Source organism: Canis aureus, chromosome 12 (genome assembly GCF_053574225.1).
Source record: "Canis aureus isolate CA01 chromosome 12, VMU_Caureus_v.1.0, whole genome shotgun sequence".
NCBI classification, from domain to species: Eukaryota; Metazoa; Chordata; class Mammalia; order Carnivora; family Canidae; genus Canis; species Canis aureus.
The window spans coordinates 64,457,986-64,470,687 of NC_135622.1; the positions used below are offsets into that span (position 1 = coordinate 64,457,986).

General features: G+C 61.1%; 1 long non-coding RNA gene across 1 annotated transcript; it reads left to right on the top strand.

Annotated features, from left to right (window-relative positions):
* Positions 1–3,072: 3,072 nt before the first annotated feature.
* Positions 3,073–4,448, top strand: LOC144324741 (uncharacterized). The gene is made up of 3 exons (XR_013390173.1): positions 3,073–3,242; positions 3,728–3,980; positions 4,227–4,448. It is a non-coding gene; the product is annotated as an uncharacterized LOC144324741 (long non-coding RNA).
* The last annotated feature ends 8,254 nt before the right edge of the window (positions 4,449–12,702 follow it).

A 12,702-nucleotide genomic window follows, 5' to 3' on the forward strand; every position in this document is an offset into this window, starting at 1 on the left:
CCGTGACGGACCGCAGTGGACGCGGAGAACGCCAGCAGCATCTGCTCTAGGCAGGTGGTCAGGGCAGGTTTTGGAGGAGGTCTAAGCAGAAACCAGAGGAACAGATGGACCTGGTTGTGGAGAGGGGGAGGAAGGAAGCGATTCTGTGTGTGGCCCCCGATGGCACGGGCTGGAGATGGATTCTCGTTTAAAGTCCTCACACGGGGACTTATTTTGGTGACACTATTTGGGGCTGAATTGTCTCCCTCTAGTTTCATTCACCGGTGTTCCCGGCATCTCAGACCATGGCCATATTCAGGGAGGAGGCCTCTAAGAGGGGATTAAGGTAAAATGAGGTCATTGGGTGGGCCCCTGGTCCCATCTGCCTGGTGCCCTTATGAGGGGAAGTCTGGACACGGCCACACGCGGGGGGAATGCCAGGTGGGCGTGAGACGGCTGCCCACGGGCCAGGGGAGAGGCTTCAGAAGAAACCACACCCGCCGACGCTGATGTCAGGCTTCCAGCCTCCAGGGCTGGGAACACGTGTTGGTGGAGCCACCCCGTGCGGCATTTCAAGATAGAGGCCAGGGCTGAGTGGCGGGGACTCGGGTGCGTTTGTGCTATATCAGCCACATGGCAGGAGGGACGTCCGGTCACCTGACAAGGGATCCAGAGCCAGAGGGCGGGTCCTCCTGCGTTCCCTGTGCTTCTGGTGCTGAGTCCGGCAGGTCCAGGAGCTGGAGAGGGAGCACCACAGAGCACGGAAGCAGAGACAAACTGGAGGCTGACGTGTGGGGTGCAGGTCGCAGGGACTGGGGGAGGCGGGGCCTGTCCTGGGACGCTGCTGCTCTCCCAGCTGTGGTCGGCCAGGAGACGCATCGAGGAGAGGCCCTGCCTGCGTCTGGGGCAGACTGGAGGACACCCCCAGCTATGAGCCCCTTTCAGGGGGTGGTGGAAGGGGAGGTGGGCGGGGGATGGGGGTGACAGGGTGACGGGCACTGAGGGGGGCCCATGGCGGGATGAGCACTGGGTGTTATGCTAAATGTTGGCAAATTGAACTCCAATAAAAAAAAAAAAAAAAAAAACCTTTCAGGATTGCATCATTCTCCATTTTACTATGAGACGTTGACCTTATTGATTAACACACACATTCTGGTCTTAGAAAAGTTGGAGATTTTAGCTACGAGGCTGCTTTTCGAATGAAGTTACTCACGGTCAGGAAGAGGCCCTATGGTCCTCGTGTGAGGAGCGCCGAGATGCAGGCCCCTACGGGCAGACCTGGTGACCGAGGAGTCGCTCCCTTGCATCGGGCCGGGGGCTTCCCTGGGCGGAGAGCCATGCGGGCCCGTGCCCTGCTGCGGGGGTGGCGCTTGGATTATTAAGACCAACGGGCGGCGGGGGAGCCGTGTGTCTCCTCACCTTCGGCAAAGAGCAAACCAGCTCAGAAGGATCCGGAATTCAGTGGAGAGGAGAACCTTTCCAATGGGAACCGGGACCCGAGAGCACTACGGGCTCAGTGGGCTCTGGTGACAGATGCCAGGGCCTCCCCCGGTGCCTGTGTGGGGTCGGAGCGCTGTCTCCCCACGGAGGACCCCAGACGCCGGAGCTGCGCAGCTCTTGGTGACCGGTGCATCCTCCTGCGGGCGTCACGGGGCTACGCTCAGTGACGTGTGTCTGTTCCTCCGAAATCAGGGTTTCCGTCGACTCAAAAAGGAACAAAAACGAGCCTAGATTGTGGATATGAAGCCAGAGGCACTCACCGGGCAGGACGTGAAAATGCGTGCAGTTTGTGAGCTGCCGCGGGCACCCTCCTCCCCTCTCTCCCGCCTCCGGGGTCGGGGAGCCTCACCCGCTGCCCACATGCCCGGTGGTCGTCGGGGTGGAGTGGCGCCGCTGAGGTCACCACTTGCCGGGGGAAACCGCATGTTCCCTGCGGGATTGTGGCCAGGGCTCCGGGCTGTGTGTGCCGCGTCACACCCAGGCTTCCAGCCGCTCCCACACGGTCTCCCCCATGGTTGTGCTCGGGCTCCCCATCCTTGGGAGGCGTCGGCGCACGTCCCACGACCCGTCTTCGCAACCAAGGCAGGTACGTTGCTCCCTCTCCAGGGCTGCTGCTCTCAGCGCCTGACCCACGCGGCACAACTAACAACCTCACCACCGCAGACTTGGCCAAACCTCCCATTTTATAGGCGAGCAACCGGAGTCCGGGGAAGGACAGCGGCGCACCCAGGTCACAGGGCCAACCCCGGGGGGTGCATGCCTGAGCTTGGCTGTCCTCTGGGTCCGGCCCCCACCTGGACAGCAGCTCGGGTCTCCCGGGAGGCCGTGATTTTCCTGCCAGGGCCTGTGTGCGCCGGGGTCCGGGAGGACACAGAGCCCGGACGTGCATCCGAGAGCCCGTGTGCCCCGGGGAACCCAGCCTTGGGTCGGTCCCAGCTGGAGGGTGAACCTCTAAACACCCGGAGAAGGTCTGCAGCAGTAAACGCGGCCCGAAGCCGACCTACACGAGCTCCTTCCGGGGCTTCACCCTCCGACGACATTCCGAGGACGATGGAGGGACACCGCCTGCTGCACGGGAGGCGCCGGCCGTCAGGCCTTGGGCACGGGGCAGCGCTGAAGCCGAGCTCACGCAGCGACCGTGGTGACGGGGCGGCCGAGGCTGCGCTGAGCGTGCGGCGCCCGCGGGTTCTCAGCTGGGGACACGCAGGCCTCCTCCGTGAGGTTCTGCGAAGCTGGTTACTCGCCCGATGAAACGCACAAAGCACGAGCCGTAGCGGATTCGCGGGGAAGCAGAAGCTCGCTGTGCGGGGCTCGCGGCCCCCTCCCCATAGGGGGGATTGTGAGCTCTCCCAAGCCCTTGTTAGTTTGTGCTGCCTTCCTCCTTCACAGGAGGGGGTTTCCGTGCTCCTTGAGGCGCCCTCGGCAGACCCTAAATGGATTTCTCCTCTGGGATACAGTGAAAACGGCAGAGGATGCGGACGTACAGAGGGGAGGAGTAGGGATCATGCAGGGAAGGTTCCTCTGGCTTCCAAGCAGAGCCCCCGCCCCCCTGACTCTGCAAGGTTGCCATGGTAACAGATGGGCCACCTCAGAGCTCCGTGCAGACGAGGCGGCCGCTCCCAGGACCCCCGAGAAGCCCCACGCCGTGTCCCCCGCCGGCCCGGGGGCAGCGGGACACCCAGCAGGACGCTGCCAGCTGGAACCATGACTGTCTATGCAGCAACCTCTACATGGACCTACGGCTGGGGAATCTGTCGAGCAGAGTACAGGGTCGGCGCTTTGCATGGGTCACCCTTCAGGACCCCCATTCTCCTTAGGAACCCCGTGAGTGGGTGCAGCTCACTGTTGCTCTGAGACTTCGGCCTGGACTCCCCGCACGGCTGTAACATCGTCCTCGGGTCGTACTCGTCTGCAGGCCTCCAGGACCCGTGTAGGGCTGCGGCTCGAGTCCAAGGGCCCAGTGGGTGCCTGGGGGTGGGACTGGCTTTAGGACACGTGAGCTGTGGGGATGCAGACGTCCCACTGAGCCAGAGTCACTTTGAGCGACGCCTCTCTCAGCAGAGGGCTCGTGTCTCCCCCTGAGAAGCCACCCCGGCCCCCACGTCCAGGGGGGTCCTTGCCTCTCTCGGAGCAGGTGTGCGTAGGGTGAAGAGTCTGGGGGGAGGACGGGGTTGGGGCGGCTGGAACCTGACCCGTAGAAGCTCCATACGGGCCACTGAACATCAGTTGAGCTCCTGCTGTATTCCAGGCCCTTTAATAGATGCCCGTGGACAGTGGCAGCGGCGCGGGTCCTGACTTGGAGCGGTGGGCAGCACGTGAGGAGCGGTCAATCAGCCACGAGTAAGGAAAGTGGACGGGTAGGGCCTCCCGACGGGCCTCTGCCATCAGTCTGTGGGACGGGTGCCCAGGTCGAGGACAGGGACCCCGCTCGTCCGCCCCTGGAGCGCCCCCGTAGCTCAGCACACCTGCTCTGCAGCCGGGAGAGATGTGGGCCCGACGCGGTGAGGACGCCGGCCCCCTGGGCAGGGAGGGCACCCCGCAGGCTAACCCACACCCGGTGCACAGGCCCCTGGGCTCAGAACGGAGGAGCGTGAGGGCCTCCGGCACCACTGGGGGAAACACACGTACACGCATCACCGGCAGCCAGACTGTTTCTGCCTCTGGAAATTATCACCGGGTGGAGTGGGAGCTAAAGCATCGCCGCAGACTCAACCCTGAAGCCACGTCCTTGCGACCCTGCTGCCCAGGGGCGTCGATCACGCCGGGGTCCATGCCCGAGAAGCGTCCAGAGCCCTGGTGCCTTTGAGGTCGGAGGCCAGGAGCATGTTCACGGTGAGGAATAGGAATGATCGCTTCCAAAAATCACCAAAACTCCCAAATACCAGCATGACAGGTGGAAAGAGATTCCACCTAAGGATTTTCAGACATCCAGGCTGTTGCAGTTTCTGCATAAATAAAGAATTCTATTGAGTGACTCCCGGGGCTCGTATTTCCAACGATGCGCTTGCGTGTTTTACCGCAGTTGCTGCCAGTGAAAGTCAGGCCGTGCCCACGGGTATGAATCACTCACATCAGCCCCTCGATACGCGGTCGCTGATTTTCAAGATCCTGTTGGTAAACACCGTGACGTTGTATCAAATATTCATATAACCGTGATAGCTAATCCACAAACTAGTTGTAACGGGAGTGAAAGCATCTTGCATTACGAATAACCGACTAAAATAAGACTTTAAAAGCCAGGAGGTGTCACCTCAAGGGTTCCAGCTGATAAAGTACAAGTGAGGTCACGATCGCATCCCAGGGCTTGCGCCACAACGAGGGGAACCATCTCCTGCATCCAGAGCTTACTGCCTGTGGGGGGAGGAGCAGGGGGAGGCCGGTTCTCCTGGAGACATGACACCCTGGGAGCAGGTGCCAGAGGTGGCCACCCGCTGCGCCCGTGCACGGGGCTGGCCGCCGCTGGCTTTGCAGCTTTGTCTCACCTGCCACCATCCTGGCGTCGGGCCCCACGCGGCCCCAGGGCTCGTCCAGAGCGGTGATGCGCCGAGGGCAGGGGTCCCTTGCGTCCGGCTGAGACGTGGCACCGGCCGTTCAGACGGTCCCGCAGCTCGGAGAGGCCTCGGGACGCTCCGCCCTTGGCTCCCGGCGGGTCGGCCTCCGGAAGGAAGGACGGGAGGGCAGGAGGCCAGGGCAGGGACATGTGGGAGGCTGAGCTGCAGGCACAGCACTGGCCGGGCCCTGCTGAGCTCCCCGGGCAGCTCCCGGAGCCGCGTCCTCGGTGGTCGGCCCGCCGAGGGCCCAGGCCGGGGATGAGAAGCCTGCGGCCGGGTCTCTGCCCACCCGTCACCCCCAGGCTCCTCCGCCCGGAGCACCGCACCCTCCCAACTGCCCCCAGCGAGGGAGGTAGGAAAGTAAGGATCCAGGATCGAAACTGTGGTCCTGGATCCAAATTCTCACCTCTACTGGCCCCCTGGCTCCGTGTGATCACGAAGCAAGGACCGTATGACTGTACCCTGGGCCAGCAGCGCCCCTGCGGCCCGTGGAGGGGGCCGTGTCGGGTGCCGCCCTCGCCCCAGGGGTGAGGGAGCTTCTCACGCGCACTGGCTTCCCGAGACATCCCGGGACCGCTCCTGAGAGCTCGGTGCCCGACGGTGTCTGTGCTCACGTGACGCTGGCACCGCGGGCCCCGGGGCGGCCTCGGTCACGGCGGCTCCGCTCAGCTTGGTGGACTCTGCCGAGAGCTGGGGTGTCAGATTCGGGGACCCCCAAGCCCAAGGATGGAGAGAAGTAGTGCGGCGGCGCCCCCAGAGGAATGGGGCGAAGCAGCTGGAGAAGCAGCTGATGATGACCCCACGTGGCACAGAGGGGCCTCTCCTGCGGGAGGGCGCGTGGCCCTGGGGTGCAAGTCCTCACCGGGTGCTCGTGCCGGGCTGGCTCAGCCTGTGGGGGGAGGGGCTGCTGTACCCCGAGCCTTTCCCAGGTCAGTGCACACAGGCCCATCGCCGGTGGCCGGGGGCGCAGGACGAAAGCCAACAAGAGTGAAGAGGGCGGTGGCGGAGCAGGGCCACCTGCAGACACCAGCAGGGTGGTGGCTTACTCGGCCTTCTCCGCCTCAGTTCTCTCTCCCTTTATGGCGCCGCTCACGTTCAGGATTCCCGAGGAGTTTGGGGTCAAGATGTGGGGGCTGGGATGCTGGTGAAGGTGGAAGACCGTCGAGGCACCGGCTGCCGCGGGGGGTCGCTTTCCGTCATCCCCGTCTCTGTGCGGTTGTCCTGCTGCGGACGAGGGACTGGGTCCCATGGAGGCCGATGGCCGCGCAGCTCACATCACCCCAGTGCCCCATCACTCAGCCAGGCGGGCCGTGAGGGCACGTCCGTGACAGGCAGGGCCTGGCACAGGGTTGTCTCTGACGTGAACAGGAGGGCCGTGCGTCCCAGGGCCGCGGCCTGCCCACGGCTTGTCTGGAGCCCCGGGCGGCAGGCAGCCACCTGCGCAGCCCCGTCGGCCCCGGGCGCTCTGCGAGCTCGGGGGTCCCCCCACCCCTGGCCGGCACCACACCTGCGGGGGCCACTGCCCCGCGTGGTCTTCGCTCGCCTGCGGCTTCTCGCGGCCTCCCTGTCTGGCCTCGGTGCTCAGTGGTGGGGGCTCTCCTGCGCGTCGGGCCCACCGCCCACCGGGTCTTTATCTGTGGAGCCCCCGTCTGCCACCTGCCCGGCCTCACGTCGACCCAGTGAACCGCCCCTGGCTGTCCTCTCGGCCTCGGGACCAGACGGCCACACACCTGGGCTCTTCCCTGGTTGCCAGCACAAGTGCGCTTCTTTCTGGGAAGCTTCCCCTCCCAGCTCCCTTTCCAGTCGCGCGAGTGCCTTATGCAGACCAGGACCCTCTGGGTCCTCATCCCCGGGGGCAGGTGTCCAAGTGTCCACCCCTCTCACCCCCCGGACAGGTGTCCACCCCCACTGACAGGTGCCCCGGTGTCCGTCCCCCGCTGGACAGGTGTCCAGGTGTCCACCCTTCTCCCATTGGACAGTTGTCTAACCCCCACCCCTGCTAGACAAGTATCCAGGTGTCCATCTCCCCCGCTGGACCAGTGTCCCGGTGTCCGTCCCCCACTGGACAGGTGTCCAGGTGCCTGTCCCTCTCCTGCTGACTGGTGCTCCGGTGTCCGTCCCCAGCTGCACAGGTGTCCAGGCTAGCAGCACTGCACTCATTCATGTCAGGTCAGGGCCCTGGACACTCTGGCTGCGGTGGCCCCGACACAGCCCCGAGCTCCGCTGGCCGCCCAGGGCACCGCACGTGCTCACTGGGCACCCGGCCGCGCGTCTCCAGGCCCGTGGTCCTGCTGAAGGGCCGTGGAGCCCTGTGAGGTCCAGGCCTTGTCGGCGGGCAGTCACCTGGGTGTGGCGGCCGCGGCAGGGACAGGGACACTGCGCTCACGTCCACACCAGGACAGCGGCCGGAACGCCCGAGCAGGAGAGCGAGACACTTCGTCGCCCTCAGAGGCCTTCTGTGCAGAGAATTTAAAAACTGAAGTGAAGAAGCAGCGGTAGGAGGCCCGCGGCATCGTCAGGCCGGCCCGGGGGGGAGGAGGAGAGACAGAGACACAGAGAGAGACAGAGAGGGGGACAGTGGCCCAGTGAGATGAGGAGACACAGAGACACAGAGAGAGACAGAGAGACAGAGATGAGGAGAGACAGAGACACAGAGACAGAGAGCGCCCAGGGGCCGCCGTCTGTGGGAACAGCAGCCGGGGTGACAGGACGCCAGGTCACATTGCTTGAGCACCTGCTGTATGCTGGCCGGGTGCCGCCCGTACCACCCGGAGGCCGCCCGGGAGCCCGTGGGGATCGCGCTGCTCCCCGATGTTCTCCGCAGGGAACCGGGGTCCCCAGGCTCTCCTGCGAGCGGGGGTCTGCGCGGGGCCCACAGGGACGCTTCGGGGACGGCACCATCCTGGTTGCGTAAAATCCATCAATTCCTAACCTGCAAGAACAGATGTTGCCGAATTTTGGCACATCTCTAACTTTCCCTTTGGCCTAGAGATGGAGTCTGGCCCGGAGGCGGTTCGCACTGCGTGGTCGGCAGTGACCCGGGCAGCAGAGGCCGCTGGGCCCAGGGGGAGGCACTCCCACGCCCGGAGCCCCGGCTGCCCCGGCTGCCCAGCTCACGCCCGCGAGTCCACGTGTCACAGTCCCGGCGCCTGGGGGCTGCGCTCCGAGGCTACGGCCACGGCCGCTCCGACACCCTCCCTCGGCCCGCCGCGGCCCAGGCTCCCCCTCGAGTCTCCGCTCATGCCGCCGCGGTCCCTGCGCTCACGGGGCCACCACACGGGGGGAGCGGCTGTGGCGCAGGAACCCGAGAAACCCGCTGTGGGGGGCAGCCTCGAGGTGGCCGTTTGCACAATCCCACCCGCACGCACACCGACCTCTGCCCGTGGCAAAGCTGTCCCCGACCATACCTGTCCACGCGGCCTCGGGGTCTCACGCTCACGCCCCCGGTCGGCCTGCAAGATGCTGGGAGGCTCGTGGAAGCCGGGGCCGGGTGGGCAGGTGGGGGGCAGGCGGTGGGGGACGCTAACTGAAGAACCTGGACGGGGGCTCCGAGAGCAGCAGTGGGATGAGGCCCGGCAGAGGCACAGAGAGCGGGCCCTGTCACCGTGGCCACTGGGCGGGCACTGTTCCCTGGCGAGGTGAGGGGCCAGCTGGGAAAGTGGGGACAGGGCGCGGACCGGCTGGCTCCACCCGGGGCCTCAGAGCCTCACAGCCTGCGGCCTGTGCTGCCCCGAGGGGGGGCAGGTAGGGTGGTGGGGTGGAGGGTGGGGGTGGGGTACGGGCTGAGGGGACCGGGTGGGGGATGCAGTGGGGGACGGGGTGGGGGAATGGGGTGGGGATAGGGGTGAGGTGGGGGGATGGGTGTGGCTGTGGGTGTGGGGGACAGGGGTCGGGCCCACCGACCCCGACCCCGATTCTCCTCCCGCCCCCTCAGTGCCAATCACAGCTTCTCTGATTTCATCAGCCTTACTCATTGGCTGCTGAGTAGGGGATCATTAGGAATTGGCGAAGCCTTGCTGAAGAGGACCCCCAGCAACCGTAGGGAGTGCTGAGGAAGGAAGGCCGGCCCCTGGTCTGCGCGCGTGAACTGCGGCGTCTCTGGAGCTCAGGTGAGAGGACACCTGCCAGAGAAAGGCTGTGGTGGGAGATGGGGTGGGGGGTGGGGTGGGGTGAAGGCTGCGGGAGGGGCAGGTGCGGCTGGGGCTCGGGCCACGGGGCGGGTGGCACCCCCAGCTGTGGCCCCAGGTCAGGAGAGGACAGAGCCCAGCGGGGGGCGGGGGGCTGCGGGGGCTACTGCTTCCCAGGTGGGCAGCACCACCTGCCGTGGAGAAACCCTTGAGCCCTTTAACCCCGTGGATGAGTAGGATGAGTAGGTCTCGTGACTTTAGAACCCGACTATGTGGGATCCCTGGGTGGCGCAGCGGTTTGGCGCCTGCCTTTGGCCCAGGGCGCGATCCTGGAGACCTGGGATCGAATCCCACATCGGGCTCCCGGTGCATGGAGCCTGCTTCTCCCTCTGCCTGTGTCTCTGCCTCTCTCTCTCTCTCTCTCTCTCTGTGACTATCATAAATAAATAAAAAAAAATAATTAAAAAAAAAATAAAAGAACCCGACTATGTAAATCTGGCACAAATCTGTGACACTAATTTTGGGGAGAATTTGCGCAAAAAAAAGTCATGGGTATATGTGCAACTTAAGAAAATGATGTGGGGTCTGGGATTAGTTGGGGGACGATCTGTTCATCCCGAAAGCCTTTAAATCACCCCGTATAATCAGTCACGACCGCTGACCTGGCCAGGAGGACCCTCTCATTTCTCCCCACATTCGGGTTCCTGCACTTTTTCCCTCGGCTACAGACTCTCATGCACCTAAGTTTTCTTGATGATTTTGAGACCCCTCTCGTTTGGTGATTCCTGTTGGAACCCAGGAGCTCGGAGCTTCATTCCCGGGGGAGGAGGGGAACCCTCACGCCACAACGCCCCGGGTAGGGGTGGTCTCTCTGGCTGTGAGGATGCTCCTCGTGGTCCCCGAGCCCCCCCCCCCCAGCTCCCAGGGTCACCCCCTCCCGCTGCCGCTGGTGGAGGCCTGGACGCTCCAGGCCCGGGACCTGGCTGACTCGGGGGCTGGCACCTCGGGACCTATGTCACCTGAGTTTCTGCTCTGAACTCTGGATTCTGAAAACCAGGTGAAAGACAGACTTTTTTTTTTTCTCCCAAACTGAGCATAATTCAACTCAACTTTAAGTGGAAATGTAAGGACATCGTCTCAAACACTCATGTGTGCTTCGGGGGAAATCCCTTAAAGGGCAGATGAGGGTGAGCATGGCCAGGCTTCTCTCCACCCCAGCAGGGCGGTGTCCCTACAAGGCCCGCCGTGCACGGGGACGCGGTTTGTCACCCACCACCGTTGTCGCCTCGCGTCCCACGGCGCCGACTCCGACTCTCCCTCTAACCCCGAGCGAGCTGCTGGGGGCCGGTCGGCAAAGCAGCAGCATCTGGTGCAACGAGCCTCGCAGGTGTAAGAACGGGTGTAGACCAGATATTCTGCTTGGACTTTCCAGAAAATTCCTTCTCTCTGCTGTCCTATTGGGTTACATATGAGGGAGAAAAATTTTTTTAATTCCAGAAATCTAACAAGCGTTAACCCAGTGATAAAATATGAGAGCCAAGACCACAGACACTCGTGTCCCCACCCTCTGACTCTCCAGCCCAGGGCCGGGCTGACGGGGGCCCAAAGGCAAGTCCCTGGAGGGAGGGTGGGTCACCTACTCCGGGCAGGTCCTCAGTGGTTTTAGCAGTTATCTGTAGTGCAGACTAAAAGCTACCGTTCCAGCATAAAATGTATATATTTGACTCCAGAAAAAAAAAAAGCAACAGCTTTATTGCTGTAACAATTATGCCATTAATTAAATTGCCTAAATGCATGGCTCATGCATTAGTTATAAAGTTAGGCTAAATTACAATCTTCAATTTTTTGCTGCTGTGTTTATTGCTTGGCGATATATGGAGAATTACAGACCTTCAAAAGTTTTAACTCATCTCTCTCTTTTTTTTGTCAGCCTCTGTAGACAGGGAAGAACAGTAAAATGAAGTTAAAGCAACCCATTAAAAAGACAAAATTTAAGAAAGCTCCCCACTAATCCACCGGCAATTTTATAGCAAAGACGAACAATAAAAGATCACAAAGTCCCTAGTGATTCATAACGGGCTCCCTTGTACTCTGTATTTGTAAAGTGTTTTGTGTGTCATAAAGTGCTTCAGAAAATACCCTTTTTTGAAATTTTAGAAGAGTTTTAACTTTTCAGAAAAACGTCAAAGATGGCGCAGTGAGTTCTCTGCAGCCCAGCAGTTCCTCCGCTTAACGTCGCAGGGATGTGGCGATTGCTGGACCAGTGTCGCAACGATCGTGAACTAAAACCTGTATTTTATCCAGATTTGTTCAGGTTTTACCTAGAGTCCTTTTTGGTTGAGAAAACCACGTTGCACTTGGTTGTCGTGTTGCTGGATGCTCTTGGGTGTGATGGCCTCTCTCAGATTTCTCATGTTTTTTTTTTTGTTTGTTTTTTTTTGACATTTTATTTATTTATTCCTGAGACCCAGAGAGAGAGGCAGAGACACAGGCAGAGGGAGAAGCAGGCTCCCTGCAGGGACCCCCGATGTGGGACTCGATCCCGGGACCCCAGGGTCACGGCCTGAGCTGAAGGCAGATGCTCAACCTGCTGAACCACCCAGTGGACCCAGACTTTTCTTGGTTTTAATCATCTTGACATTTCTGAGAACTTGCTGGGAATTTTCCAATGTGTCTGCGGTCAGGCCTTCTGACACCTGCCCCGTGATTAGTTAAGGATGTGCCGCTGGGAGGGAGGCCCGGGGTGGGTGTTCCTTCACGTGATCCGTGACTTATAAGGAATGTTGTCCCCTCCTCTACAGCTGGTCCCCTCCTCATCCAACAGCCTCTGCTGACTCCACCGAGGTCCACACAGGGAGCCCCTGCCGACACCGTGTAAAGGAACCGAGTTCTTTGGAGGATGAAATCCCTTCTGGAGGACAGTGTGTCTGGTGCCATAGAAATTACCCGCTTCAAGTCAGACTTTCTTTTCCTGTTTATAAATAATGTCACGTTTCAGCACATCCTTGATGGTCAGAGGAATGTGTTTCTGCCAAAGTGGCTTTCCTCCGTCGGGTTTCCGAGTGTAAAGGGATCGAAGAGAACCGAATGCCAACAAAATTACAAAGTCACTCATTAATCACCCAGTTTAGACGGCGTGCGCACGGAAATAAGAACACAAGCCGTGACAGTGACTTCCAAGTGGACGTCGGGCGTCGTTGGAGCAGCATGTGAGGAACAGGGGCAGCACCTCTGCTTGGCTGCAACTCTGGGAAACGTTGTTTGCACCTTCACACAAGCATCCACCAAAATCTCTACTTGTATTATTTCTGTAGAAAGCAATGAGGTTTTTTTTTTCTCATTAACCCCTAACTCATCAACAAGAATCTCTGAAAAAAATCTGCCCCATCTGGAAAAATTTCACTCTCAATTACCTTATAAACAGGCCATCTTCATGGGAAAAATTTTGCACAAACAAAGGAAAGTGTGCCCTGCGTTGTGACTTTGGAGTCAGAACATTCCAGTGGCAGGTAGCACCGTGTCCGACGCGATCGCGGTTTGGAAGG